We start from the raw sequence: 27,658 nt of genomic DNA, 5'->3' as shown, positions 1-27,658 counted from the left end.
TTGCCAACATGGATTACAACCGTGCTGCGGTAGACTACCAATCCTTTCCCTTTCTGCACGTTGGGTGAGTGTGGTTGGTGTCTCTGATAGCGTAGGACCTGCTTGTCCTTTCCGCGAACACCTGGTGTCATCTATGAAGTTTCATTTATCCATTCATATACGTTTCACAGCTGTTTTGCCTTTTCGGCAGATAATCGAGGCTGTTTTCTGTCGTTGATGATGTGGTGCTTTTTGGTAATATATCCTTAGCGACAATTATAGGCTGTGTCTAGTGCGTTACACAAGTATATGTATAATATTAGCACATGTATATATGATCCGGGTTCCAGTGTTTGTCGTATAAGCGACTAACGGAATCGGCTGGTCTGGTCCGCTGATTCGGTCGATGCATGTCATCGTATCTCGGTATCATTGATCGATGCTCAGGATGTCCATCACTGGATTGTCTGGTCCCGATTGGATTGTACTCAGCCCACCGTCATATGGCTCACAGTGAGTGAAGCGTTAAACGATATGATGATATCGAAACCTACACCTTAGGGACCAAACTCGTTTATCTTAAACCTGAAAATGTATTTCCGATTAATTCGGTTGAAGATTTTTAAATTATCTTTCCCTCAAACTGATAAAAAATATCCTTTTTGTGTTACTGGACTCTGTGACATTCGTATCTGATATTATGGTTTCATGATCATAATTTTGCTTATAGCAAGAGTCATTGACATACCTCGGTTTCAGAATCACTTGGCTTAGATTGAAACATCAATATACTTTGGACTCGGCTTCCTGTCAATTTCCTGGATATTTCCTATTCATATATGAGTAAATATCAAACACGAGTATTTTACAGGAGCACACTGAGCCGGCATAGCGGAGTTAAATGAATAATTATTGATTAGATATTTATTAAATGTGTGACTAAACTAGATTTTAGGGTTTGTAGCTAACGGTATGCGTAAATAACGTTTCGTTTAATGATTTTGGTGTTTTTTCTTTACATACGAAAGTGGCCATGCATTTGATTCGGAAATAGATATTAGGACATTATTCCATGCTGTGATCCTAGAATATAGCAGCTTTAAGTTTCAGCTTTCGTGTTCGTGTAAAGAAATTATATAACGAAGCTCACCCTCGGGCTAACGACGCAGAGTGGTCGCTGTAAGTGATATGTGTAACTTTGAACTGTTATGTGTAATCAACGTATTTAGTTAAAATCTGGGTATATGAGCAATATTCCAGCGGGGGACACCAGAAATGGGCTTCACACATTGTACCCATGCGGGGAACTGAACCTGGGTGTTCTGCGTGACGAGCTAATGCTTTAACCACTAGGCTAACCCACCCCCCCAGCGTTAATTAACATCTGGAGCATTAAATTATGTTTCCTAACATCACATATCAACATCTATAAGTTTGTGAAAAAAAAAGATTGTAATTTGAAAAAAAGAATTCACTCATTACTCACGTATTAAATGTGAATATTAGCAGAACATAACTCCAGATTCAAAGACAGGTGAACAGTTAGTATTTTGTCAAGTCACCATGGGCAGCCATGCAGGCTTCAATGCGGCGGGGCATACTACTGATCAAAGAAGTGAGAAAGTCGTGGTCCATGCTGTCCCAATATCGGACCACCTCTTCCTTCATTTCAGCAATATTTGTCAGATTTTTCTTATTGACACATTCCTTCATAAGTCCCCAAACATTTTCCATTGGATTTAGGTCAGGGCTATAGCTTGGCCAATCTAATAAAGTCATATTTTGGGTCCGAAACCGGGCCTGTGAATGCTTTGAACGATGTTTTGTGTCGTTGTCCTGCTGTAAAATCCAAACATTTCTATAGAACACGTGAGCAGATGGAAGTTAATGTCCCTCGAGAATATCTGTGTACCGTTCACTGTTCATATTCCCTTCAAATCCCCAGAGGGGCATTGCCCCTAACACAGATATGCCACCCCACACGTTAAATTTCGGACTGTACTTTGGGCGCTGATACAAAGGTTTTTCAGTTTGTTTGTTCCAGAATTTCAGTGTATTAGGAAACAGCCACACAGAACTTTCGTCTGAGAAAATCACATTGTCCCAGTTAAAATTTCTATGATGTAAGCACCAGTTCAACCTTTGCTCCTTTTGTTCAGGTTTCATGATCGGTGATGGAATTCCTCGACTTTTCTGCCAACCCATTGCATGCAACTCAGTTCTAATTGTCTCCTTACAGACAACCACAGTTCCTCTATCAATCATATCCAGCCTTAAGTTTTCTAAACTCCTTCGTTTGTTTTTTAGAAACAAGAATACCAAGCCGCCTCCTGTCACAGACAGTCATTTTTCTGGGCCTACCTGCGCCTCCCTGATGCTCAATGCCATATCCATTTGCAATATTTTTCAAAACACGATAAACAGTGGACAAAGGGATGCCTGTTCTACTTGAAATCACTTTAGCTGATCTGATGTCCTTGTTATAATACTCTAAAATCAACTTCCTCTTCTCTAAATCATCCATACTGAGGATCACTGAAAATGTCATCTGCTAGCAAGTAAACAAAGGGGGATAACTCTTCACAAACTAATGAAAAAGGATTAACGGAGTTGTCTCTCTTGAATGAAACCAAGCACTTGATAGCTGGTCAAGGTTGTTTATACTAGAAATCCAATTAAACATATTCCTAAAATTCGCAATAATTTCTGGTCATAACTATCATAACATGCTTAAGGTACGTAACTCTGGACAGTTAAATAAACAACTGGGACCTGATAAGTCTTAGAACTGTTCTTCAGCTATCCATGGAGACTAACGGAATCGGGTGGCCAGGCTCGCTGACTTGGTTGACTTGTGTCATTGTATCCTAATTGCGTAGATCGATGCTTTTGATGTAAATGACTGGATTAAATTATTTACAAAACGCCATCATAGAGCTGAACTTTTGTTAACCGTGGCGTTAAAGTACACAAACAAACAAACAAACAAACGATAAACAATAGACGACTTATGCTCCCTTTTGTAACACGAATGAGTTGTAAAAGCAATTTTGAGACATTAAAATAGCTTCAGTTCACCGATATGCATTAAATGATAAAATAACTTTATATCATATTGTGGTTTCGCAATGAGTCAGCCCTCGATCTCTGGCATTTGGAAACTACACCAGGTTAGCCCAGGGTGTCTTTGTTCCTTTAATCAATCCCTCACTCCTTGACGCCGCAGTACAGTCAAGTGGGGGCCTAAACTTGGTTAGCTAGCCTCAATGCAGTTACCAGACAGTGCCACGCCTTTCAGTGAGTGTCAGTCTGCTTTATGGCTGGAGGGGCTGTATTAAATAGACCACTTAGTGGGGGTACAGTTGACTTGAGCGACTCCGTGGATTATTAATAGTCAATTTATCACAAGTGCTGTATTTCATAAATGTTAAATGTAGTTTATATGAGAATATTGACGGCAGATAGAGCGAGAATTCCTGTACCTCTCACACAAACACATCAATGAAGGCGCTTTGCTGGGATATAACTGTATATTTCTACCGAACATTGTAATAAATAATTTTGTAGACCTAACTGTCATAATGCCGATTCGAATTCCAAATAACGAATCTATACTCTTTCAGAGCAAAGAAATCTAGTCCTTACATAAGTTATGTATTTCTGGCGTGGGTCTTAGTTCAAGCGTTCCTGTACCATGGAACGATTAGTATATGTCTCTTCGTCGGGATTAAGGGACAGAATACACCCTTAACAACTCGTGTTTAGCAACAAAAATGTATGAGGTAGTCAGACTTGGTACCTTGGCTGACTGAGTGCGATCGGGTCGTTATCATCAACGGAAGTCGCAAACACAGGCATATTTTGATATACATAGATACGCCATAGAGTACGTTTACGCCGCCTATAGCACTATTCAAACAATGACACAAAAATGTGGCAAGGGGACACTGTCACCACTACCCCACCGTCATATGTGTGAGTTTTACGTAGTACATGTACATCATAGGCGGATCCAGGGGGGTGGGGTGGGGTGCGCATCTCAAAAAGCTGCATCCGCCCCTGTACATGGTCATATGTTGTCTTCTTCAATGTTTGCGTGATATGGTCTTGGATTCGCAGGATCTATTTATATTTCGTTTATATAATACCCTCACGTGTTTCATGTGGGAAAGTAAATATAATCATGCCAATAATGGTTGTCACCCCCTCCCACCCCAACCCCCTTCACCCCACACCCTCTCCAATTTAAAAAAATTAAGGGGTGACAACCATTATTGGCATGAGTATATTAAAAAATTTAATAACAGTTTTCATTCTTTTATTTATTTATCAATATATGATGCGATAAGTGTATTAAATATCGACCCATTTATGGTTTGGAACAAAAATTAATAATATGTATTTATCAAAATAATTCCTATATTCAAATGTATTTTCAACAGGTTGTGATGAATAGGTATTCACAATACCTTCATACTTCAAACTTTATGTTCAGTGACATCAGTTTATATATAGTTAATAACAGACATATCTGCTGTGCTAGATGCTGTAAACGTATCTTCCTATAAACGAGTTTGGTTTTGACTTGCTGCACGCAGTTACAAAATGTCTCATACTTTATGCATCACAGATCCCTGATCCTACGTAGCAACGCACTTTAATGCCTCAGCAAGGTGCCTGATCTTATGACAAGTGTATCTGTATTGTAACATTTGTTATATTTGGGATTACACTTTTATAACATATGTTACATTTCATCACTTTCTAAAATGGCATTGTGTATTTCATTGCATCTGTATTCATTTTGTTTTCAAATAAATATGTTATTGTAGATTGTGAAAACAGTATATATACTTAATATCGAGTTGCAACCAGACCGGGAAAGTCTTTTTATTCGCCTGTACGCTCTGGGATGGTGTCTCAAAATCCATATCCTCTCCGCGATGTCAACCGATAATGTACATGCTCTATACAGAAAGGTGCATGATTCAAAACATATCTGAAGGCGAATGTTTTGGATGGATCATACTGCAGTTTCTTAAGCCTTCCGGGCGATGCACGTTATTGAAGAATTCTTCGTGCGGTATGTTCTAAATCCGGAGTCTCTTAGGAAGTCACTATGGGATAGTATGTGGATCTGTGTAGTCATGTCGATATCAAAATCTTTTGCAGCGAGCATCACATAGATTTGGTTGCAGCAGTGACTGTTGTTCAATTTTGGAAGTCTGAATAATGGAGATTATTTGCCGAGTGTGTTTCATTAGGTAAATATAGCGACAATTTTCTTTTGATTCAAGGGCACCCGTGCAGAGCCACCTCCTCGTGGTGGCTGCTGGGTAACGCTAAGCGCTCTTCAACCCCCCGTTGTGGACCCGGGGGTATATTTGGTCCACCAACCCGTTTGCCGTGGGTTGCGCCCCTGTGTCGGTGGAGGACGGGATTCTGGTGGTTGAGGGCACTGGTTCCAGGAACAGCGTTCCTTTGCCCAACACAACACTTCGGCCCTTACTTCACCTAGACGGGTGGTTGAATGGGCCCGGTTAAAAAGTTAACTTCTTGTTCTCCCTTTTGTACTAGAAAAAGCAATTCAAGGAATTGCTGGGACTGTCAAAAATATTACCCAAACTAGATCGGGTTCAATTCTCATAGAAAGTCTAAAGAGAGAGCACGCGGCTAATCTTCTGGAAGCAAAATCATTTGCAAATATCTCTGTAAAATGCTATGCTCACAAGTCTCTAAATTTTAGCAAATTTTAGTCTTGCTGATCTGTCAACTGATGACATTGTTAGTCAGTTACGTATGCAAGGAGTGGTCGAGGCTAAACGTTTCAGCTTTAAGAAGGACGGAATATATTCACCCTGGAATACTTACTTGCTTACGTTTGATGTACCCTGTTTACCTCACTCAATTAAAGTAGGATGCTTCTCCATGAAAATTGACACGTATGTTCAAAATCCTCTGAGATGTTTTAAATCCTCTTGTAAAAATCATGCTTCTTGTTATCGTTGTGCTGGCAAAGATCACGATAGCCCAACTGTGTGTAAATTGTTCTGGCTCTCACATGTCTTCATCTAAAGAGTGTCCGGTGTGGCAATTCGAAATGACTGTCCAACGCATCAAAACTGAAAAGAATATAAGCTTTTCAGAAGCAAGGAAGTTGGCAGCTTCAGGTACACCATCTGGCAACACTGTTTTGAGAGGTAAGTCAACTTATGCTGAGGTGACGAGACCTTCCACTAAATCTATTGACTGCCAAACAGACTTGACCTGGCTGAATGCACAGACACCAATGAGCATCTTCCGTCTGTTTCTTCTTCCTCACCAAAAATATCACGATCCGCTGAAACTCAAACAGCACCTACACCAGTTGTCAAAAAGAAGAATGCAGATGTCGATTACTCAAAAAAGCAAAACAAAAGTGACCGTCTTCCTAAAGGACAAAGAGACCCTGAGTCCCTTTTAAACAGATTCGAACTTTTAGATCACATGGAAGTGTCACCTCATCTGACTACCCGTTCACGGGGCCATTCTCCTAAGAAAAAGGGTCGGGAGCTTTCTCCAATAACACATACTAAAGGACTGATACACTAATACAATGGAATTGAAGAGGACTTAGGAAGAATTATAGTGTGATTCTTTTGTTGATACAGGACTTTAAACCGTCAACATTGTGTCTCCAGGAGACATATCTTAAACATACTGATGTTTTTAACTTAGGACAATACAGTTGTTACCATTCATCTTCTCGCCAGGGGGACAAAGCAACTGGAGGATCTAGTATCCGGGTCAGACAGGACATGATTCATAGCGCCGTTCAGCTGAATACTAATCTTCAAGCTGTTGCTATCCGACTTACTTTGCACATTGCTCTTACGTTGTGCTCTTTATATGTGAGTGAGTGAGTGAGTATGGCTTTACGCCGTTTTTAGCAATATTCCAGCAATATCACGGCGGGGGACACCAGAAATGGGCTTCACACATTGTGCCCATGTGGGGATTCGAACCCGGGCCTTCGGCGTGACGAGCCAACGCTTTAACCACTAGGCTACCCCACCGCCCCGCTCTTTATATGTAAACACCTTCATCAGTTCTTCGACAATCTGACCTTCAAAGTTTGTATGATCAGCTCCCAAAGCCCTGCATCATCATGTGCGACTTGAACGGGCACAACCCTTTATGGGGTAGTACAAATACAAACAATAAAGGGAAAGTTATTGAAGGGTTTATTTCTGATAATAATTTATGTGTTTTTAATGATGATTCCAACACTTATTTGCATCCAGTCACTGGAACGTATTCTACACTTGATCTAGCCCTCACAGAGTCGAATATTTACAATGAATTTAAATGGTCTGTACATGATGACCTTTGTGGAAGCGATCACTTCCCTACTGTCCTGAAGCTATAAAACCAGATGATAATCCACCTTCATCACGGTGGAATTTCACGAAGGAAATTGGCCTGTATATGAACAATTATGTGTTGAACAATTAACACCTTACCACTTCAATAATGTACCAGATCCCATCCAGCTGGTTTCAACACAACTGATTGAAATTGCTGATCAAACAATTCCTAAGTCCTCTGCAACTCCTCATATTCGTAAACCATGGTTTACTGACGAATGCAAACAAGCAAGAAAACGTAGGAAGAAAGCAGAAAAAATATTTTCGCAGATATTCTACTGTTCACAACTTTAACAATGTTAAAATTTCTAGTGCCAGGGCACGACGTACGTATAAAGAAAAACAAGCGCCAATCTTGGAGAAACAATGTCTCAAAAATTAATTCACGCACGCCAATGTCTAAGGTGTGGAACATGGTACAGCGAATAAAAGGCAAAGGCTCAAAATCTGCTGTTCACCATCTTAAAGATGGTGACAAATAAGTAACTAACAAATTTGACATTGCAAATAAAATTGGCGAAACTCTTGCCAAAAATTCTTCATCGGCAAATTATGTCCCTGAATTTCAGAGATATCAGAAACAACAGGAACAGACTAAAGTTAATTTTGATTCCAATGGCAGTGAAGACTACAATGAAGTGTTTTCATTACATGAGCTCCACACTGCTCTTGACCAAGCTCATGATACTGCAGTGGGTGATGGCACTATACATTATCAGCTACTGAAACACTTGCCTGAATCATGTCTGGAGACACTTTTAGATATATTTGACAAAATATGGACGTCTGGACTTTTTCCTCCTTCGTGGCGTAATGCAATTGTAGTGGATCACACAGATCCATCAAATTACAGACCAATTTCTTTAACCAGCTGCGTCTGTAAAACCATGGAACGGATGGTAAATAACAGATTAATTTGGTATCTGGAAACCAATAACCTCATTACAAATATTCAGTGTGGTTTTCGGAAGAATAGAGGTACTATTGATCATTTAGTACGTTTAGAATCCTTTGTCAAAAATGCTATTATCACCAAACAACATGCAGTATCTATATTCTTTGATCTTGAGAAGCATATGATACTACTTGGAAGCATGGAATTTTAAAGGATTTACATGATTTTGGTTTGCCTCTTTTTATATCACAGTTTTTAACCAACAGGCAATTTCAAGTCCGAGTGGGTTCAACCCTGTCTGATCATTACAATCAGGATCAGGGTGGCCCACAAGGCAGTATCTTGTCTGTCACGCTATTTAGTCTTAAAATAAATAGTCTTTCAAAGGTTTTAAGTGATTCAATCGACGGATCCCTTTTCGTGGATGATTTTAATATTTCTTGCCGTGGTAAAAATATGCGAACTATTGAGAGACAATTACAACTTTGTCTCAACAAAATTCATAAATGATGTCTGGAAAACGCGTTTAAATTTTCGAAATCCAAAACCAGTTGTATACATTTTGTAGGAAATACAAACCCCATAAAGACCCTGAATTATCATTAAATGGCACACCCATCAAAGTTGTCAAGGAAGCTAAATTCCTTGGTCTCATCTTTGACTCAACTTTTCAGCCACATATCAAATATCTAAAAGCCAAATGCCTGAAGGCACTCGACTTGCTGAAAGTCGTTTCCTGTTCAAAGTGGGGAGGGGACCAAACTACCCTCCTTCATTTGTATAGATCACTGGTCCGATCGAAACTTGATTACGGTTCTATCGTATATGGTGGGGCCTGTAAAAGCAACCTCAAACTACTTGATTCTATCCATCACCAGGGTCTTAAACTTTGTCTTGGATCTTTCAGAACCTCTCCCATTGACAGTCTCTACGTTGAGGCCGATGAGCCATCTTTAAAACTTCGCCGTATCAAATTGTCCCTACAATATATCACAAAGTTATATTCTAATGAATCCAATCCTGCTCACACTTGCGTTTTTAATCCTCTTTATGAGGATTTGTATAATAAAAAACCTACACTTGTTCCATCTCTTGGGATAAGAATCCAACAATATATTTCTGCTGCTGGGATTGAGTTGGAGAATATATCTCCTTCCCGTCTTCTATCGTCTCCTCCTTGGCAATTAGTGAGGCCACAAGTTGACCTAACACTGACAAAGTTAAAAAAATCCGAAACTAACGAATTACAATATAAACAAGAATATAATCAATTAAAAAGTAAATATAATACATATCAATCCTTATTTACATTTGGGTCCAAAGAAAGGTGGCGCGGTGGCTTGTGCCACTGTCATTGGATCCAGAACAATCTCTTTTTGTTTACCAGATAACAGAACTATTTTTACAGCAGAAGCAAACGCCATATTAACAGCCTTAAAATACATTAAAAAACACCCTAAATATAAACAATATATAATTTTTTCTGACTCACTTTCTTGCCTTCAGGCTATTAAAAATCTTTCTTGTAAACATCCACTTTTGTTAGAAATTATTGAATTGTATAAAGAGCTTGCTACTGGCCAATGCGACATCGTTATTTGTTGGTTACCCAGCCACGTTGGCATTTCTGGAAATACAATGGCTGATCTCGCTGCCAAAGCAGCACTCAATAAATCTGTGACACCACTTCTTATTCCATACTCTGATTACAAAGCTAGCATTAGAACCTACATCCGTGATCTGATGGAAAGGAAGTGGGATACCAAAGTAGGTATTAACAAATTACATGAAATAAAACCATATATTGGTTACACCTACTTGGGTTGTCAGTCCAGATTTGAAGAGGTCATACTGCGACGATGTCGCATAGGCCATACGAGGTATACTCATGAATATTTGGTAAAAGGCGAAAATCCTCCGTTTTGCATCCCTTGTGATGAAAGAATCACGGTCAAGCATGTCCTGCTTGACTGTATTGATTTTTCCATCACAAGGGATAAATATTTCAATGTAAAAACTGTTAAGGATCTTTTTAGTACTGTTAATTTTCATTTAATTATTGAATTTTTCAAAGAAATAGAATTATTAGATAAATTTTGATCAATAGTTTGTAAATAGATATATATTTTATTAGTGGTAATTTGGATTAGCAACTGAGATTATGGGTGACTGTACCCTCAATGGGGGTTGAAGTAGTATAAAATTATTGTCCTCCTGAGAGGGTACGGAAGTCCCAATATAGTTCAAAGTTAATTTCAACATACCACTAATTTTAATCGTAGCATATATGTTATTTTAATTTATGGCTAGATTCTCCAAAATTGCCAATAGCTGAAGGGGTGGTGTAAATCCAGCTAGGGTCTATGCAGGAAGCAAATGTACTGTAAATCCCCATTGTTCTTAGTATGGTGATCTACCTTTAGTTCTTAGCTATCTATGGCCCGTGTTTTATATTGTACTGTCTTCTTCAATTAAAATCTTTTAGATTTACATTCTAGTTTTATATTCATATCTGTGATACTCTAGGATTTTTACTGTCCTTCGTCGACAGATTTTACTCTTTTAAAATGTTGTCATTTATATTGTATAAATTGTTTTCGTCACGATATGGCTGAGATATTGCCGATGTGACGTAAAATATACTCATGCCAATAATGGTTGTCACCCCCTTCAATTTTTTTAATTGGAGAGGGTGTGGGGTGTGTGTGGGGGTTTGGATGGGGAGGGGGTGACAACCATTGTTGGCATGAGTATACTTACTCACTCACTTTTGATTCAAGTTTCTTTTGATTTCTTGACAATGCACATTTATGTATATCTTCGAATATTCGATGTTTGGGATGTAAATTCATTCAAGGTAGTAACTGCTTAAGTACAAAGTGCCAAATAAGTAAAGCAGTGTTTGTTTGTGGGAGACACCAATGTCGAGAAATTCCTGTATATTTCAACATGGATGATGTTTTCTTGCAGTTTCTGCAAGGTTAACTCATCTGCATTGTGATACCAACTACATATTATACTAATTGTAAGCGCTCATGTAACGTCATGTCTACATGGCAACAAACGTTTTACTCGTTAGTTTTGCCAGTGAATGTGTAAACTGCCGAAACTTAATTAATCATGACATCGTATACAACCTACTAAAATTTCAAAAGGTATAGGAGTTTGATTAGTTGAAATTAACCAATCGCTGTAGGCCTTGTAAAGAGAATACATCTCTTAACCAATCATAAAGTTGGGATGAAGTAAAGATAGCATGATGCTTTATGATAGCCTACGGTGAAATAAAATAGCATACACGGACCTTTGAACACGGGTCTCTGATTGTGTATTGATTTCTGGTAAAATAGCCTACTTTTATTATAGAACTCAGATTAGGAATGAAGAGATAATATTGATCCACAACATATTACGGCGTGGGTCACGACAAATATTTTTCACTGTCTTTTCCATACCCCATGGGAATCTATCAGCTCAGATAGCCTATTACAGCCTGAAAGGATGTTCTTTTACTCGCTGATAGAGAAATGGTATTTAACAGATTAAAGCAGACTAGATACACTAGATTGGATATTTCTCGACACTGACTTATGGCATCTGTAATAAGCAGTTACTAGTTTAATAACGTCGAGTATATTCGAAATAATGGTTGCCACCGTGATCGTGGCTGAAATGCATAGTTCGTTATAGGTCAATACGTTCACTGCCCGGCAAAGGAAAATATACACTCATGTTTGGTGCTATTGCAAATAGAAAACAACAACAAGAAATGGCTATTCGATTGGGAGGTTTTAAATACAAGAAAATATCTTAGTTGTGTTTTATCAAATCCAATTTTCAAGAGCAGTTTAGTATAATAATTACATCTGTGATTTAGCATTAGGTCCCATAATATGACTTTTGGAGGATGTTTCTGTTAAAATTGTATTATTGTATAAGACTAATTGCTACAGATGTGTAATTTAACCAATGGTTTTTAATACATAAACGTTTAAATATCTTGATAAAACTAATGGGATATATATTTTCAAGGACTGGTAACTTCAAATAGATACATTGTCAACATTTTAATCGATATTTAAGCTCAGGAAACCCTTGTGAAATGGTATTATTGTTTATTACACCATTAGGGTTGTTATCAAAGCTTACATCCATCTCGATGAAACATGCTCGTCAGATTGATAACTCAACATTTATAACATTTATATAAAATTATTGTGTCTGTCTTATTAAACGCTAACGACCGATTGAAACACAACGGCTACTGTCTAACTGCAACGGACAGAAATGTTCTGTTTTCACGAGATCAATGCATTAAGTGGGCAGTAGGGTTAATTTTGTGATTAAAACGTTTGACTCTCGACATCGGTACAGTGTGAAACCCATTTCCGGTGTCCTCAGTCGGGATGTTGCTGAAACATTGTTCAATGTCTCACTCATTCATTCAATACTGGGGGCGGTGGGGTAGCTTAGTGGTTAAAGCGTTCACTCGTCACGCCGAAGACCTGGGTTCGATTCCCCACATGGGTGCAATGTGTGAAGCCCATTTCTCGTATCCCCGCCGTGACATATTGCTAAAAGCGGCGTTAAACTAAACTCATACACTCACTCATTCAATACTGACTTACATACATGCGTGTCACGCACGCAAGCACGCACTTGGGTAATAATTATTATTTACATATGGCAGTGGATGAACCATGTTGAATAGCATAAACCAACCATAAATCGCGTTCAAATGTAGTTCGAATTTCTGGACATAAAGAAAGATACTTGCAAACACATCCTCCTGACAATAGTGACAGGCCAGACAAGCTATCGACTTCAACTGTACTAATGGTAGTTATTCTGCAGCTGTACCAGCAGCAGAATACCTAGGTAAATGGAAATCTTACAGATTACAAGGGACAGAATTCTCCATCATTACAACAATCAAGCGTTCCACTAAACCTGTACACTACACTTGTACCCATCTCTTACTGAGGACAGAATTCTCCATCACTACAACAATCAAGCTTTCAACCAAACCTGTACACAGCATTCATCGTGTTCAACTAATGTAGTCAGTCATCACTGTAACCACACACTACACTTGTTCACATCTCTTACTAAGGACAGAAATCTTAACGGCATAACGGCAATATCCTACTATACTTCCACACAGACGCCATCGTCTTCTACTGGGTCAGCCGTCCTAATGCTACTTGCTCCAGCTGCATGGTGTGACGCCTAAGGAATAATCCTAGACAAATTCACTACCTTCTAATTACCCCCTCGATTATTTAATCGGACCCATGGTGGACATTTTGGCAAGCTAAGCTGTAGTCCAACAACCCGCGTCGGACATCCTACCTTAATTGGAAGCGCCAACTCCCTTGTGTGTGGTCTGAGTCCATTGATAGCAGGCATCGTTGTCTCAGATACGGCAATAACTGTATGTTGGATGCCAATGCTGTCTTGTATTGTTATAATGTACAGCTATAAAGAAAGCTAACCTACATATATATGTATCTATCATGCCACAACAGATTCATTATTTGATCTTCAAAATTTCCCAATTCATTTTGGAGTTTTCTGATTGTGAATATGGTACTGTGTGGCAGTCTTGTATTGTTATAATGTACAGCTATAAAGAAAGCTAACCTACATGTATATGTATCTATCATGCCACAACAGATTCATTATTTGATCTTCAAAATTTCCCAATTCATTATGGAGTTTTCTGATTGTGAATATGGTACTGTGTGGCAGTCTTGTATTGTTATAATGTACAGCTATAAAGAAAGCTAACCTACATGTATATGTATCTATCATGCCACAACAGAATTATTTGCTAACCTACATGTATATGCATCTATCATGCCACAACAGATTCATTATCTGATCTTCAAAATTACCAATTCATTATGGAGTTTTCTGATTGTGAATATGGTACTGTGTGGCAGTCTTGTATTGTTATAATGTACAGCTATAAAGAAAGCCAACCTACATATATATGCATCTATCACGCCACAACAGATTCATTATTTGATCTTCAAAATTTCCCAATTCATTATGGAGTTTTCTGATTGTGAATATGGTACTGTGTGGCAGTCTTGTATTGTTATAATGTACAGCTATAAAGAAAGCCAACCTACATATATATGCATCTATCATGCCACAACAGATTCATTATTTGATCTTCAAAATTTCCCAATTCATTATGGAGTTTTCTGATTGTGAATATGGTACTGTGTGGCAGTCTTGTATTGTTATAATGTACAGCTATAAAGAAAGCTAACCTATATATATATATATATATATATATATATATATATATATATATATATATATATATCATATATATATGCCACAACAGATACATTATTTGATCTTCAAAATTTCCCAATTCATTTTGGAGTTTTCTAATTGTGAATATGGTACTGTGTTCAGATAGTTACGTATCTTCCACTTTGGCACAGGATTGATGTTTTGTGTTAAACCCAGGTGAAGAGAAACGGAAGGGAAACCGTTAAATTCATAATCAATACTGTCTTTACTGTGGTATTCCATCAACTGGTACTTGTCAGGGTAATGTGTTTTTGTCTGTTTTAACGCCGCACTCAGTAATGTTCCAGCTTGATGACGGCAGTCTGTAAATAGTCAAGTCTGGACCATACAGTCACGTGACTGACATTATGAGTATCTACGCAACTGAGATACAAATGACATGCATCAACCAAGTCAGCAAGGCTGACCATCCAATCCCCTCAGTCGCCTGTAACGACAGGCTTGGGTTACCGAAAACCAATACTGATCTGGACCTTCACGAGTTCAGGATAATGTATTTAAAACCATGTCTACATGAAGCTAAAGGATTTTAATATAGTAACAGACATCTTCAATCCATTAAGATAAATCATACATAGCGGTGCCAGACGTATTATGGTGGTCAGTGGTAGAGGAAGCATCTCGTATATCAAATGGTAGACGTGTAGATTTCCGTGTCCGACACATCTGTGACCATCAACATGTTTGATGTACAGTAGAAGCTGTCTAAACCGGGACTCGTTGGGACTCAAGAAATAATCCGGTTTACACAGCGTGCCGGGTTGTACAGATAACACGGTTACCTCCGACTAGAAGTGAATAAGATTTGTCACTCTCATATACATTGTTGTATCACAATAAAACATGTCAACTCACCAGTCTCAACGCAAGGTTAATTGGTCACAATACACATCCAGCCGACTCCTTGCCACGCGCCGGATTAGACAGCGATGATTACAGTATAAACCCATATTCGGGTGGCTCATTTCATGCCGATATCCGGAACTGACAGCTGCCGGATTGAAGAGCTTTTAAATGATGATACATGCACTAGCCACGGACGGGACTGAGATTTTATGCTGGTGTAGAAAACTTGTCGGATTGGACAACTGCCGGTTTTGACAGCTTTCACTGTAATTACCTACTTTGACTGCACTATACCTTCCCATACGTGTCCATCTGAAGACATGCCGTTCCATGTTCCTGTGGCGCATGCCACAGATGGAGCAGTAATGCTTACCACCTGGTACTATCACTATTTGGAAGTGATTCATGAACACATACAAAATATACGGCACTCTGATTTCAGAGATTTTTGATTGGGTCGATTACTGAAAGTGTTTGGTTTCTTCCATTCTGTTGATAGAAACAAAAGTATGATATAGGGTCACTTCTATAATAACTTCATGAGAGTAGATCAACCCGTTTTGGTTCTACCCTTTGACGCCACAAATAGCATTATTCCAACGAGATGACAACGAGCTGTAAATACTCAATCTGGGCCACATAATCCGGTGACTGACACGTAGAACATCGATGCAACGATATCCAATCAACCATGCCTGACCTCCGATCAATTTGCCCCTCTTACAACCGGCATATATCGACGGGGACCTGTTCTAATCTGCAATTCCCAAGAGGCAGAGAAAAAGGGACCGCCTCTTAGAATAAGCTCCATGCTGCCGAGAGATCTGGCAGTTCATGAAGTACATGTCATCAACGTCCGTGCTCTCTTTCCATGCAGAACAGTAATGACAAGGGAAACATTTGATGACTTCCTGTATAACACTGGAAGATCTCTAATGTGGTCCTACAGGTGAGGTGCCACTGGGGTGTACGAGGGTTAATAGTTTCTGACACTATTACCGCCAGTGCTAGCAGCAAGGGAGTCATTTTCCTTGTTAAAACCAGACCAACGTAATTGGCCATTGGCGAAATTTAAGTGCAAGCTACATCAGTTACTCATCGGACTTGGTTCGGATTGTGCTGCCCTCCTTAGAAAATAGCTGCAAGGCTGAATTATTGGAAACTTTTTAATGAAACAGTACAGTTATTTATTTCTGGAATTATCATTGTGCTACAGGCCGTTATTTTGATAATTGAATTGCTTTATGCAAGCTGTGCCATCAGCGGGTAATTAATTATTTTTGATGAACGCAACGAAGAAGAATTAAATAAATGAAAAAGTAAGCCGAAATGGTGTATGAGAGACATCTATTGATGACAGGACGATACAAGCAGATTATGTTATGATGCATAATTATACACACTTATGCATGATACATCAGGTTTGGCACTATACAAACTGAAACTACCACCCTCATAAACTCATGTACTCATGAACATTTAATTTTTCAGTTATTGGAGATACAGAATTAAAGACGTAATTTCAAAGTAACTTTTAATCAACTTCAACTAACACGATCATATTCTAAAATGATGCAATCAGTATTTCATACAAAAACCAATAATCTAATTATTTGTATTTCCCGACATCTTCCACAGCTGCCGTGGCTATTTCGTCGGAAGCGTGATGTAAAACACGAAAAACTATCAATACGGAAAGATAGCAAACACTTGAAACCACTAACCTAAGGGTCTACTTTGACAATTATTTTATAATACGTCTTCCTCGCTCCTCTGTGATCCGTGTTTTCACATGCTACACAGTTCAAGAACTGACATTCTTCACTAAATCAAATCCCTTATGGACAGCCTCAAATTCAATATATTGATAGCGAATCTCTGAGTTCTTGCAAAACTTTACTGCTTCGTTAGTTCAACCGATGGAAAATAGCTTGTTGGGAATTTGTGCGAGATGAGCAGTTTAACTTGGTTCCCTTCAAGAGCTATCATGCCACTTCGATTGCTTGTCAGAGAAATTCGTGTTTGAAACACTCGGAGACTTTGGAGACCTTCTTGGCTACCAGAGGCAATTTCACTTTAACACGTGGATGAACAAGCTTGAGATGTGAACCCCGTTGGGTCTTACTAGATCTATTGATGCTTTTTCTGTGTTGTAAATATTCGTCTTGTGTAAATCAGATGCTAAAGGAAATATCTTGCTAATTTAATAGATCACGCCATTGCCACATAATGATGGGTTTTTCATCATTGTGATTTCAATTTTGCAACATTTATGTTTGCCTTAGTCGTATTTTGTGAGTGAATAGTTTTTTCGCGGCCTTTAGCAATATCATGTGGGACACCGAATTTGAGCTTCACATATTGTACCCATGTGAGGAATCGAATCTGGATCTTGGGTTTGACGAACGAACAGGCTTTAATAACTAAACTACCGTTCGCCGAGGTGTTTCTAACATGTACAAGAAGATGTAATAACAAACTGATACTTATCTTGATAATAAGTGTAAATTGTAAAAACCTTGAATGTCTCCTTGATCGACATTGCTACAGTCTACCGCTGACATCCTCCTAAATCACCTTTATGTCTTATCTATATTAATATGACCTAGTTTCAATAATATACACCCTTTACCTGAAATGATTCGACTGAGCAATATCGACATGGAATGAATAAATGTTAGTATTGGCAGATACAATGATTCATGTCTTATCCATCAGCATCCCTCAAGTTGTCTGATGCTAATTACATATATGGCGTTTCGTGTTTTGTAGACAAGCAACGTAATATTAAATTTCCTTGATCAACACCGACATCTTTGTGGCAACTTCGGTTAAAGTAATAGTGTTATAGTTGGTTATTGTTACAAGAAAGACGTCTCTCTTTGTAGTGATGGCGCCATCCTGAGAGTGCTTATCAAATATGAGGGTTTGATCGACCAACAATTCTCAAACGGTTCCTTATGGTAACAATGTCGCCAATACTCTCTATCATATTGCAATGAACCGTGAATGGGCAGCCTCTTGGTCGTGTTTCGAGGTCTTATGAAATTATTTTGGCAACTGAAACTCGTTAGCTGCTTTTAGTTTGTGCAACCATTAGGAGTGTTGCGACTTTTACGACAAAACTCGGGTCTTGGTGTGACACAAGTAGTGATTTTGTGCTAACTCGCTTTCATTACGCGTCTATAAAACTGTCACAAATGTCAATGTTTGCTTCTTTGTACTTGCTGTTCTAAGTATCATAATCACGAACATACTTCAAGAGGGTTCGTTTTTTATCTGGCATCGTCTTCACAGTTATTACAACACACAATATCCAATACTTCATCGTGTTGTGTCAGCGAGAATTTATAGACACGCAAAGTAGATAGAAGGGTTAGCGGTCAGAATGTGGCTACTGTCTTGCGATAGGGCAATAACAGAAAGCTCAAGGGACATCGATCGTATGTGCGTAACGTACACCAGTATCGACATGGGACTGTTACTGAGTTAAAGCCTCGAGAAAAAGCAGTTTGCGCAACATTAGTCAGTAATATGTTTCCAGGACATGTCCATTTGGGTATGATATTATTAACCACATCTATATTCTTGTCAATCATGATTCAATGTACATTTAACTTGGAAATCAAGCCCTGTATCCTTGCTCCTTCTGTTGCAGCTATTATGTACAGTGATGTACGTACACGAACAATTGTGCCGGTTTAGTTCTGCTGGGAGATAAATAACGTTTTCTAATCACTGTGACATGCCTTTAAGCAACACACTAAAACTAATGATTTAAAAAATATTTCCATGTAAAATAAATCCTATCATTCAAAAGTTGGGTGCCGTTAAAATAAATCACATTTCATCGGTAAATGTTACGTCATCTCGTATTGATTTTAATTCTAATGTTACATAAAATTGATTACAACATACTTTCTTGTACAGAATGCCTCTAAACAGAAGAACATTTGAAGAATCGTGTGTTTTAGAAATATTACATTACATTAAATCAATATTTAAGACACCTTGCTGTTGTATGGATCAATGGGAAATAACTCATTTAGTAACAAGACCCGTCTTCAGAACCAACGCTACGTCAACCCGGCATACACCTGCTCTCTAATACAACACACGCTGCCTGTAATCCACACAAGGAGGCATCGAAAGTGGTCAATACAAGAAGCCACCGACTGATGCACGTGGTCTGTCTATGACCCTGACACAGGAACAGTAACAAAACTCCTTTCACAGGGGTTGACAGGGCAGATATTTGCTGTACGTAATAAGCGAAATGACTACAATGACCGCAGGCGAGGCCCAGTAGTGCTGGGAGTTAATAATGAATTCACTGCCGGCTAAACTGTAAAGCGGCAGGATAGTGAGTGGATCACAGAGAATGTGGGAACGGATCGGTTCACGCGTCCGACTTCACGGGCTAGGATTACAGACTAATTAACGATCACTGGATTGGTCTTAGATGAAGAATGTTTTAAATACTGGAGGTAAGAGTGTTGTTAATTATTCTTAATTTTGTGTTTGTAAACTTACTGACATTCAGTGACTATAGTCTGAGTGTGTTATTGAACGAGTAAGAGTAAGTTTACTCAGTACGTGTGTTTATGATCAATTTGAGGATGTGTTTGTCTTGGTCATGTAGGTACCACGTTGCTTTACTTCACTTTCAGTACGATCATGTTCAAACTACACTTGTGCAAAGTGCTTACTTCTGAATGAAACTCTGTATTCAGACGGGACAACTATTTATCATGCTCTCTCCTGATATATTCTCTATTTGTAAAGACACGGGGCAGTACAAGTTAGTTTTGCAGCGAACATTAACGAGATTAAAAACTGTGCATCGTCATCGTACTTCAGAGTTCAGGATCGGAATTCGTTATTGTTATGAATAGATGTAGTGAGATATGATCATTTGTAACGTATAACGACAATACGAATAAGCAATCTTGAAGAGTCCTTACTGAATACTTAGTAATACTAGATTGCTTTTTACGAAAAAAGTGCGTGTCGTATTCCATTTCTTCGTGCGATCAAATCTGGTTTTAATAACATTGCTGATTTAAATGGTAAGGATATTTGAGTCGACGTAAGCGAGGTTTATAGCCCTATATGACAATTGCTGTTATTCACAGATGCGTATTTAAGGAAATTGTATTGATGTACGATGGGCAGAGCAATCAAACGTCACTTTGGCAAAGGCTTGAAAAACGTTATTTAACCAGTTTCACGTGTCTTTATTCATTGTGTTCAAGCAACCAGCAATAATGACATTTACAGTTGCGCAATTCATGAATATTTCATTTTTTTATATATAAGGACGATGTGGTATATAAACAGACAGCTCTATTTCGTCCACCGTTTCCCTGTCGTCACCGACAATCAAATGTTCACCAATATTGATATCAATCTCCACTAAACTTTCGAAATTACATAAACTGTCATAAATGTTCCATTCGCGGTATCCAAAGTAGCTTTAAAACCACCAGAACGACACTACCCTGGGCAAGATGGCGCTGTGTCTATTCTAAATAAGTTCCGAAACAACATCAATCGTGAAAGGTCGTGAGGGTAATCGATCCCTGCCCTCATATAGAACTGTCAAAAGATATTAGTTTGGCGCCGTGAGGAAATGTCAACAACGAGATAGGGAATACCCACATCTAGAAGAGAAAGAAAAATGGACCCATAGGAAACTCTGCCTCTTCTGATGGTGAACAGCTAGCACGGTCTCTCACACACATGTTGATGTATGTTCTCACTCCTCACTCAATCGCGATAAAGACGCCGCAATCCGATATCGATCTTCTTCCTATTGATTTTGTAAACTTTCTGACCTGACTAAATGAAAGTTTTTGTTAAAGAGGTTTATCTACAGTTACCACTCGTTAGCGTCGACGAGTTCATTGAGTTCACAATACACGGATACCTCGTGTCGTCGAGTTTATCTAGTAAACAATACAGGGATACCTCGTGTCGTCGAGTATATCGAGTATACAACATACGGATACCTCGTGTCGTCGAGTATATCGAGTATACAACATAGGGATACCTCGTGTCGTCGAGTTTATCGAGTATACAATACAGAGATACCTCGTGTCGTCGAGTATATCGAGTATACAACACAGGGATACCTCGTGTCGTCGAGTATATCGAGTATACAATACAGGGATACCTCGTGTCGTCGAGTATATCGAGTATACAACATACGGATACCTCGTGTCGTCGTGTATATCGAGTATACAACATAGGGATACCTCGTGTCGTCAAGTTTATAGAGTATACAATACAGAGATACCTCTTGTCGTCGAGTTTATTGAGTATACAATACAGGGATACCTCGTGTCGTCGAGTTTATCGAGTATACAATACAGGGATACCTCGTGTCGTCGAATTTATTGAGTATACAACACAGGGATACCTCGTGTCGTCGAGTTTATCGAGTTTATTGGGTATACAACACAGGGATACCTCGTGTCGTCAAGTTTATAGAGTATACAATACAGAGATACCTCTTGTCGTCGAGTTTATTGAGTATACAATACAGGGATACCTCGTGTCGTCGAGTTTATCGAGTATACAATACAGGGATACCTCGTGTCGTCGAGTTTATTGAGTATACAACACAGGGATACCTCGTGTCGTCGAGTTTATCGAGTTTATTGGGTATACAACACAGGGATACCTCGTGTCGTCGAGTTTATCGAGTATACAATACAGAGATACCTCTTGTCGCCGAGTTTATTGAGTATACAACACAGGGATACCTCGTGTCGTCGAGTTTATTGAGTATACAATACAGAGATACCTCGTGTTGTTGAGTTCATTGAGTATACAATACAGAGATACCTCTTGTCGAGTTTATCGAGTATACAATACAGAGATACCTCTTGTCGTCGAGTTTATCGAGTATACAACACAGAGATACCTCGTGTCGTCGAGTATATCGAGTATACAACATAGGGATACCTCGTGTCGTCGAGTATATCGAGTATACAACATAGGGATACCTCGTGTCGTCGAGTATATCGAGTATACAACATAGGGATACCTCGTGTCGTCGAGTATATCGAGTACACAACATAGGGATACCTCGTGTCGTCGAGTATATCGAGTATACAACATAGGGATACCCCGTGTCGTCGAGTATATCGAGTATACAACATAGGGATACCTCGTGTCGTCGAGTATATTGAGTTCACAATACATAGATACCTCGTGTCATCGAGTATACAACACAGGGATACCTCGTACCGTCGAATTTATCGAGTATACAGTAAACGGATACCTCGTGTCGTCGAGTTTACTGAGTATACAATACAGGGATACCTCGTGTCGTCACGCGTTTATCGAGTATACGATACACGGTTCCCTCGTGTCGTCAAATAGCAAAAATGGTTGTTTTTCAAGTTCTGTGAGTAGCATACAACAAATAGAACTAAACCGTTGGGGATGTAGGCAGAGTTTGTATATTGTATCATGTGAGCCATATTTCAGCTATATGGCGGCGGTCTGTAAATAATCGAGTCTGGACCAGACAATCCAGTGATTAACAGCATGAGCATCGATCCGCGCAATTGGGAACCGATGACATGTGTCAGCGAGTTGGTCTTTCAGGGGCGGCGGGGTAACCTAGTGGTTAAAGCGTCGGCTCGTCACACTGAAGACCCGGGTTCGATTCCCCACATGGGTACAATGTCGACCTTCCTGTATGTCGAGCAGCTCCACCCTTTGTCGTTGACATGTTGCTGCTTTTGAGGTACATACATGTACGACTCCTGCCCAGAAGTTGTTTGATCAGGTAAAAACAAAGATATAATGACAGACATGTACGAGGCATTTCCAAATTCAACACATCAGAGATAAAAGTTATGCCCAATACAGCTAGGAGCTTCCCCATTTTGTACCATAAGTTCCTGTCTTCTGATGAGCTTGCGTTTACGAGAAATGGGCTTCACACATTGTACCCATTGGTCCAGTATTCAGCGTGACGAGCGAACGCTTTAACCACTAGGCTACCCCACCGCCCACTGATTTGTATTGATTCATAAACCCATGCTTGAGTGTCATTTTAGGAGTTGGAAAGTGCAATAATGACAAAAGTCATTGATAACAACTTCTTTAATTTAGTGAGTATAGTTCGGTATCAAAGAAAATATGTCTATGTTGTTCCCTGCTATGATAATTCTAAAACTATTGGTAAATTGGCTCTAAACCAAACTCATAAATGCCAGTTTAAGTAGTTGTAATCGCGGTTTAATTGATGAACAAATAAATTTGAATAGGCATATCACAGAGTGTTTGAAGTCATGTATTCTGATATGACATCAACAGTTTTGCAACATCTCCATCACTGACACAGAAACCGTTGCACTGAAATGAATAGTGACGTAGCAAATTCGTCTCCATGTCATAGATTAACGGTAATGGTTTGTTAATACAATAAACGTTTAATGGCTTTAAATCAGTCGACTACAGATTTCATAAATATGCCACTCCACCACGGATGTGATGCTGACAAACCTAGAAACATAATCAAGAATTCTTATCCAGAGTTTCCTGGTACGCCTAAGGGAGGCAACGCTTCATAACATAACTTTTCTTCTGTCTGCTGTCGTTCACGTAAATGACTTGATACTATAAGAAAACACTTCCCAATCTCTATAAGACCTGTCAGTAAACCAGGTGTTTGTCACGTGACTGGCATTGATCGAATACAACTACATTGTAACAAAAACGTCTTCTTGTAAAATGATGCTCATATAATTTGACGACCACTATGACATTAACGTTGTATCAAACATTCCTATATATGATGTTTCTTTCGTGTATGGAACAAAGGATTGTCAAGAAACAGAATCATCTAAAACTCCTTGTTGAATCAAACTTGCTCTTTGTTATATATGTATGCAACAATGTTTAATTCTCTGATTGTTGGGGCAAATATGTATATTTCTGTTTTACCAGTGACCAACAGCAGTATGGGGATGGCATTCTTCGTAATTCAATTTAGACACAACTGTGCTAATTACAAGATACTGAATAATGTATTGATATTATTGACGCTGCCGGTAACACCTGGTTGATAAGCGTATCGCATTTACCATCAGGTTATATATATTTTATATTCCGTGATGATAACACCCCGTGCCGAAATATATCTACAACTTATGATATATATGAACAAAATGACACCTGATGTTACGAAGAGAACAATATGAAAATGTCATAGAAGTATGCATGAATGAACAGATATAGAAATTCATAAAGCGTTATGCGGTAAACAGGTATTGACAACCAACGGCTGTTCGTCATGAGTCATAACAGTTTGTCTGAAATATGTTGTTGAAGGTAATCATGCACCTGACCACCCTCCTGACCCTTGGGTTTAATGAAAGGACAAGGACAAGGATAAGATTTCGAATCTCAGTCGCTGGTACAAAATAGGCTCCTTACATTACAAACAATAATGCTAATTTAGCAAGTGCCTGAGGCTGTTTCTGGATAAAGGGATGAACAGCTTAATGAATAAATACAGTTAATTGTAACTTCATTACCTTTAAAACATGAAAGGATTCACAGTTTAATGATGATTAAAAAGACGTATAATTCTAATTCGCAAAGACGAAACGATGCCCTTTGATGATTAGAGATGAAGAATTTAAAATATTCAATTTGCAGATAGTGTGGCCATTTCACTCAATACAAATCACTGATTAGAGATGATTCAATCCAAGCATATTAAGAGGGACAATCCATACATAAGATGTCAGACACTAAGGCGCTTACTGTTGATCCTTCACTTCCAACTTCACTGTTCAAATTATCACATGACGCCGTTTCTATCAAATCAAATTACAATGAATTCAGAAACACCAGTTTCACACATGTATGAGTCTCTGAAATTCGAATATGTTCGCATGTGTAAGATTGAATATGTGAGTTGGAATCCATGTCATTAGTTAACTGCTGCAATCAATCGGCTAATATTTCTGTTTCCGGGCTATGTTGAGTTAAACGCCACTTGGAACAGCATTCCAGTTATATTACTTCCTGACAGCTTAATGTGGGGGGTGAAGCCTGAAGTGACACAGGTCTTTGACGTTTACCTCTGGGGATGATAAGTATGGTGCTGGCAAGCAGAAAACATAATCGGACAGAACCGGGATTGAATCCACAATCATAGGCGTCTGGTATGTTTGGAGTGACAGCAACTCTGGACAGCGGGTTGCGGCGCCTGGGACGCCTGGGATCACCTGTAACGTCTGCTATAAGGATCCATTGATGCAACAGATAAGACTAACCTAATACATTGATTCCTCCATGTGACAGAGTGTAAACTTCAAGGCTGGAGAGTAATCTGTCTCGACCAGATATCCCAATATAGCGTAAACAGCAAGATTTTCTGAATGGATCACAGAAAATCATTGATGACATCAGTTCTTGACGAGGGCAAAGATCAGACGTCTGAAATCAGTTCGTTCTTTATGGAAGCAGTCGGTAGTTTTCCATGACGACAGCGTGTAAATGATTGACTCTGGACCAGAAAATCCAGTGACAGGTACCATCAGCACCAATCCAAGCCGTAGGGTTTCGATGACATGCAGTCAAACAAGTTTGACCATCCGAGTCATCCAGCTTGTTCGGACTATCATATTCTAACCAAGAGACCTATTCAGACCAGGAACATCAACCCGATAGGCGTAATTGAAATACATGATAAAACCAGTGATCCATCAGTAAAGTTTGTGTCTGTTAATACGAGGTTATGAACTTTATAGCAATTTAAGTAAAAGAGCAAGTATCATCTGCGTGTGTATTTGGTTCAACACAGCTTTCATTGCCACTTCATTTACATATATATATCACGACGTTTCCGCTTGATATGGAAGGAAACCCCACGTGAAGCAGGACGAAGAAGTTCATCACCTTGCTAAAACGCTCCAATATGGTGCTGGCAAACCGAGAATCGCAAACCATTTCGGGGCTAGAAACTACTATCCGGACGGGCACAGAAGCGGTACAGAGAAATCTGGCGCCTCAGACAATTGTGCCACTTTTTCTGGCAACAAGAAAGATTCGCAAAGCGATCTTTGCGCTACGACATTCGTAACAGTTTTTAACGCATACGACATACGATAGTCGTAGCAGTAACATCGCTTTGTGCAAGTGGGCCCCGATCTTTGTCAAATCTGATTGTGAGTTTGCTTGTTCCAAATATGAAATCTGTGAACAGGTTTTTAGGAGTCCAGCTAAATGACTGAGTGTCTTGCGAGGAATCTATTGGAATCTGATCTGGTAGTTTTGCCACGACTCCTCGCGTTGACGAATTAATGTCCCTAGCTTCAGATAAAGTCTACTGCATTGCAAGAAATGTTTAATGAATGAAATAAACAGAAAAACAGAAGAGAAATGTATATAAATCACTGGCCAATATGATAATAAATGCGTTATACTTGATTCCGGAAGGAACTCCAGATTGTAATATTATCAGGTATATCTTCGGTCAAGTCTTCCAGCTGAATTATACAAGGGTAATCTTTCTGTAATGGGGAATAGGATGGCATCCATGTGTTCCATAGACAGGAAGTGTAATTAAGGGGTATGGTGATTTAGCAGGTTGACCACCAGAGTGGCCTATTGATTCTGGGTCCTACTCCCCCTGCGAAAGATGGTGACCGTCTTGACCCCCGGATTCTTGAGCAGAGGGCAAATCTTGAGTGGGTCCAGGAGCTCAAGGTCCGTTGCCTGAATAATGTCATTTCTGCCTGTCCTAGAGGCATATCAATTAAGCTAATAGTCATTAACCGTTACGTTGATGTACAGTGAAACCTTCCTAAATTGGTCGTTTAGAAGACTGGTAGTTATGCCCGGTTTGGATGTATAAATGTTTGGGGTAATAGGATATAAAAAAATTATAAGACACGTATGAAAACAATATTTTATCGCTGTTGATCAGGCCGTCTTTGTATGCTGACACTGACATGGGTTTTCAACGACATGACTCAAACATGACTTGTCCCACTTTAAACTGTAATACCTGTCACTGCTTAGACATGAATTTAACTCTTTAAAAACTGGGGCTGGTGGGGAAGCCTAGTGGTTAAAGCGTTCATCACGCCGAAAACCCCGGATCGATTCCCCACATGGGTACAATGTGTCCATTTCTGATGTCCCCCGCCGTGATATTGCTTGAATATTG

At 39.1% G+C, this 27,658-nt stretch overlaps 1 protein-coding gene across 2 annotated transcripts in view; it reads left to right on the top strand.

The window, feature by feature from the left end:
- Positions 1 to 27,658, top strand: part of LOC124262895 (gamma-aminobutyric acid receptor alpha-like) — a 125,230-nt gene that overhangs the window by 66,921 nt on the left and 30,651 nt on the right. Inside the window, exon 1 of one of the 2 annotated variants that reach the window (XM_046697488.1) lies at positions 19,520 to 19,943. The exons of the other annotated variant lie outside the window; for it this stretch is intronic. The gene's annotated coding sequence lies outside the window, so the exon portion shown is untranslated. Of the gene's footprint in view, positions 1 to 19,519; positions 19,944 to 27,658 lie in introns of those variants that run through there. 2 annotated transcript variants of the gene reach the window in all.

Source organism: Haliotis rubra, unplaced genomic scaffold, assembly GCF_003918875.1.
Source record: "Haliotis rubra isolate DU_JTF1 unplaced genomic scaffold, ASM391887v1 Scf86, whole genome shotgun sequence".
In the NCBI taxonomy this organism is placed as follows: domain Eukaryota; kingdom Metazoa; phylum Mollusca; class Gastropoda; order Lepetellida; family Haliotidae; genus Haliotis; species Haliotis rubra.
Note: the sequence above shows the minus strand (reverse complement) of the source record. Positions and strands in the feature narration are given on the sequence as shown.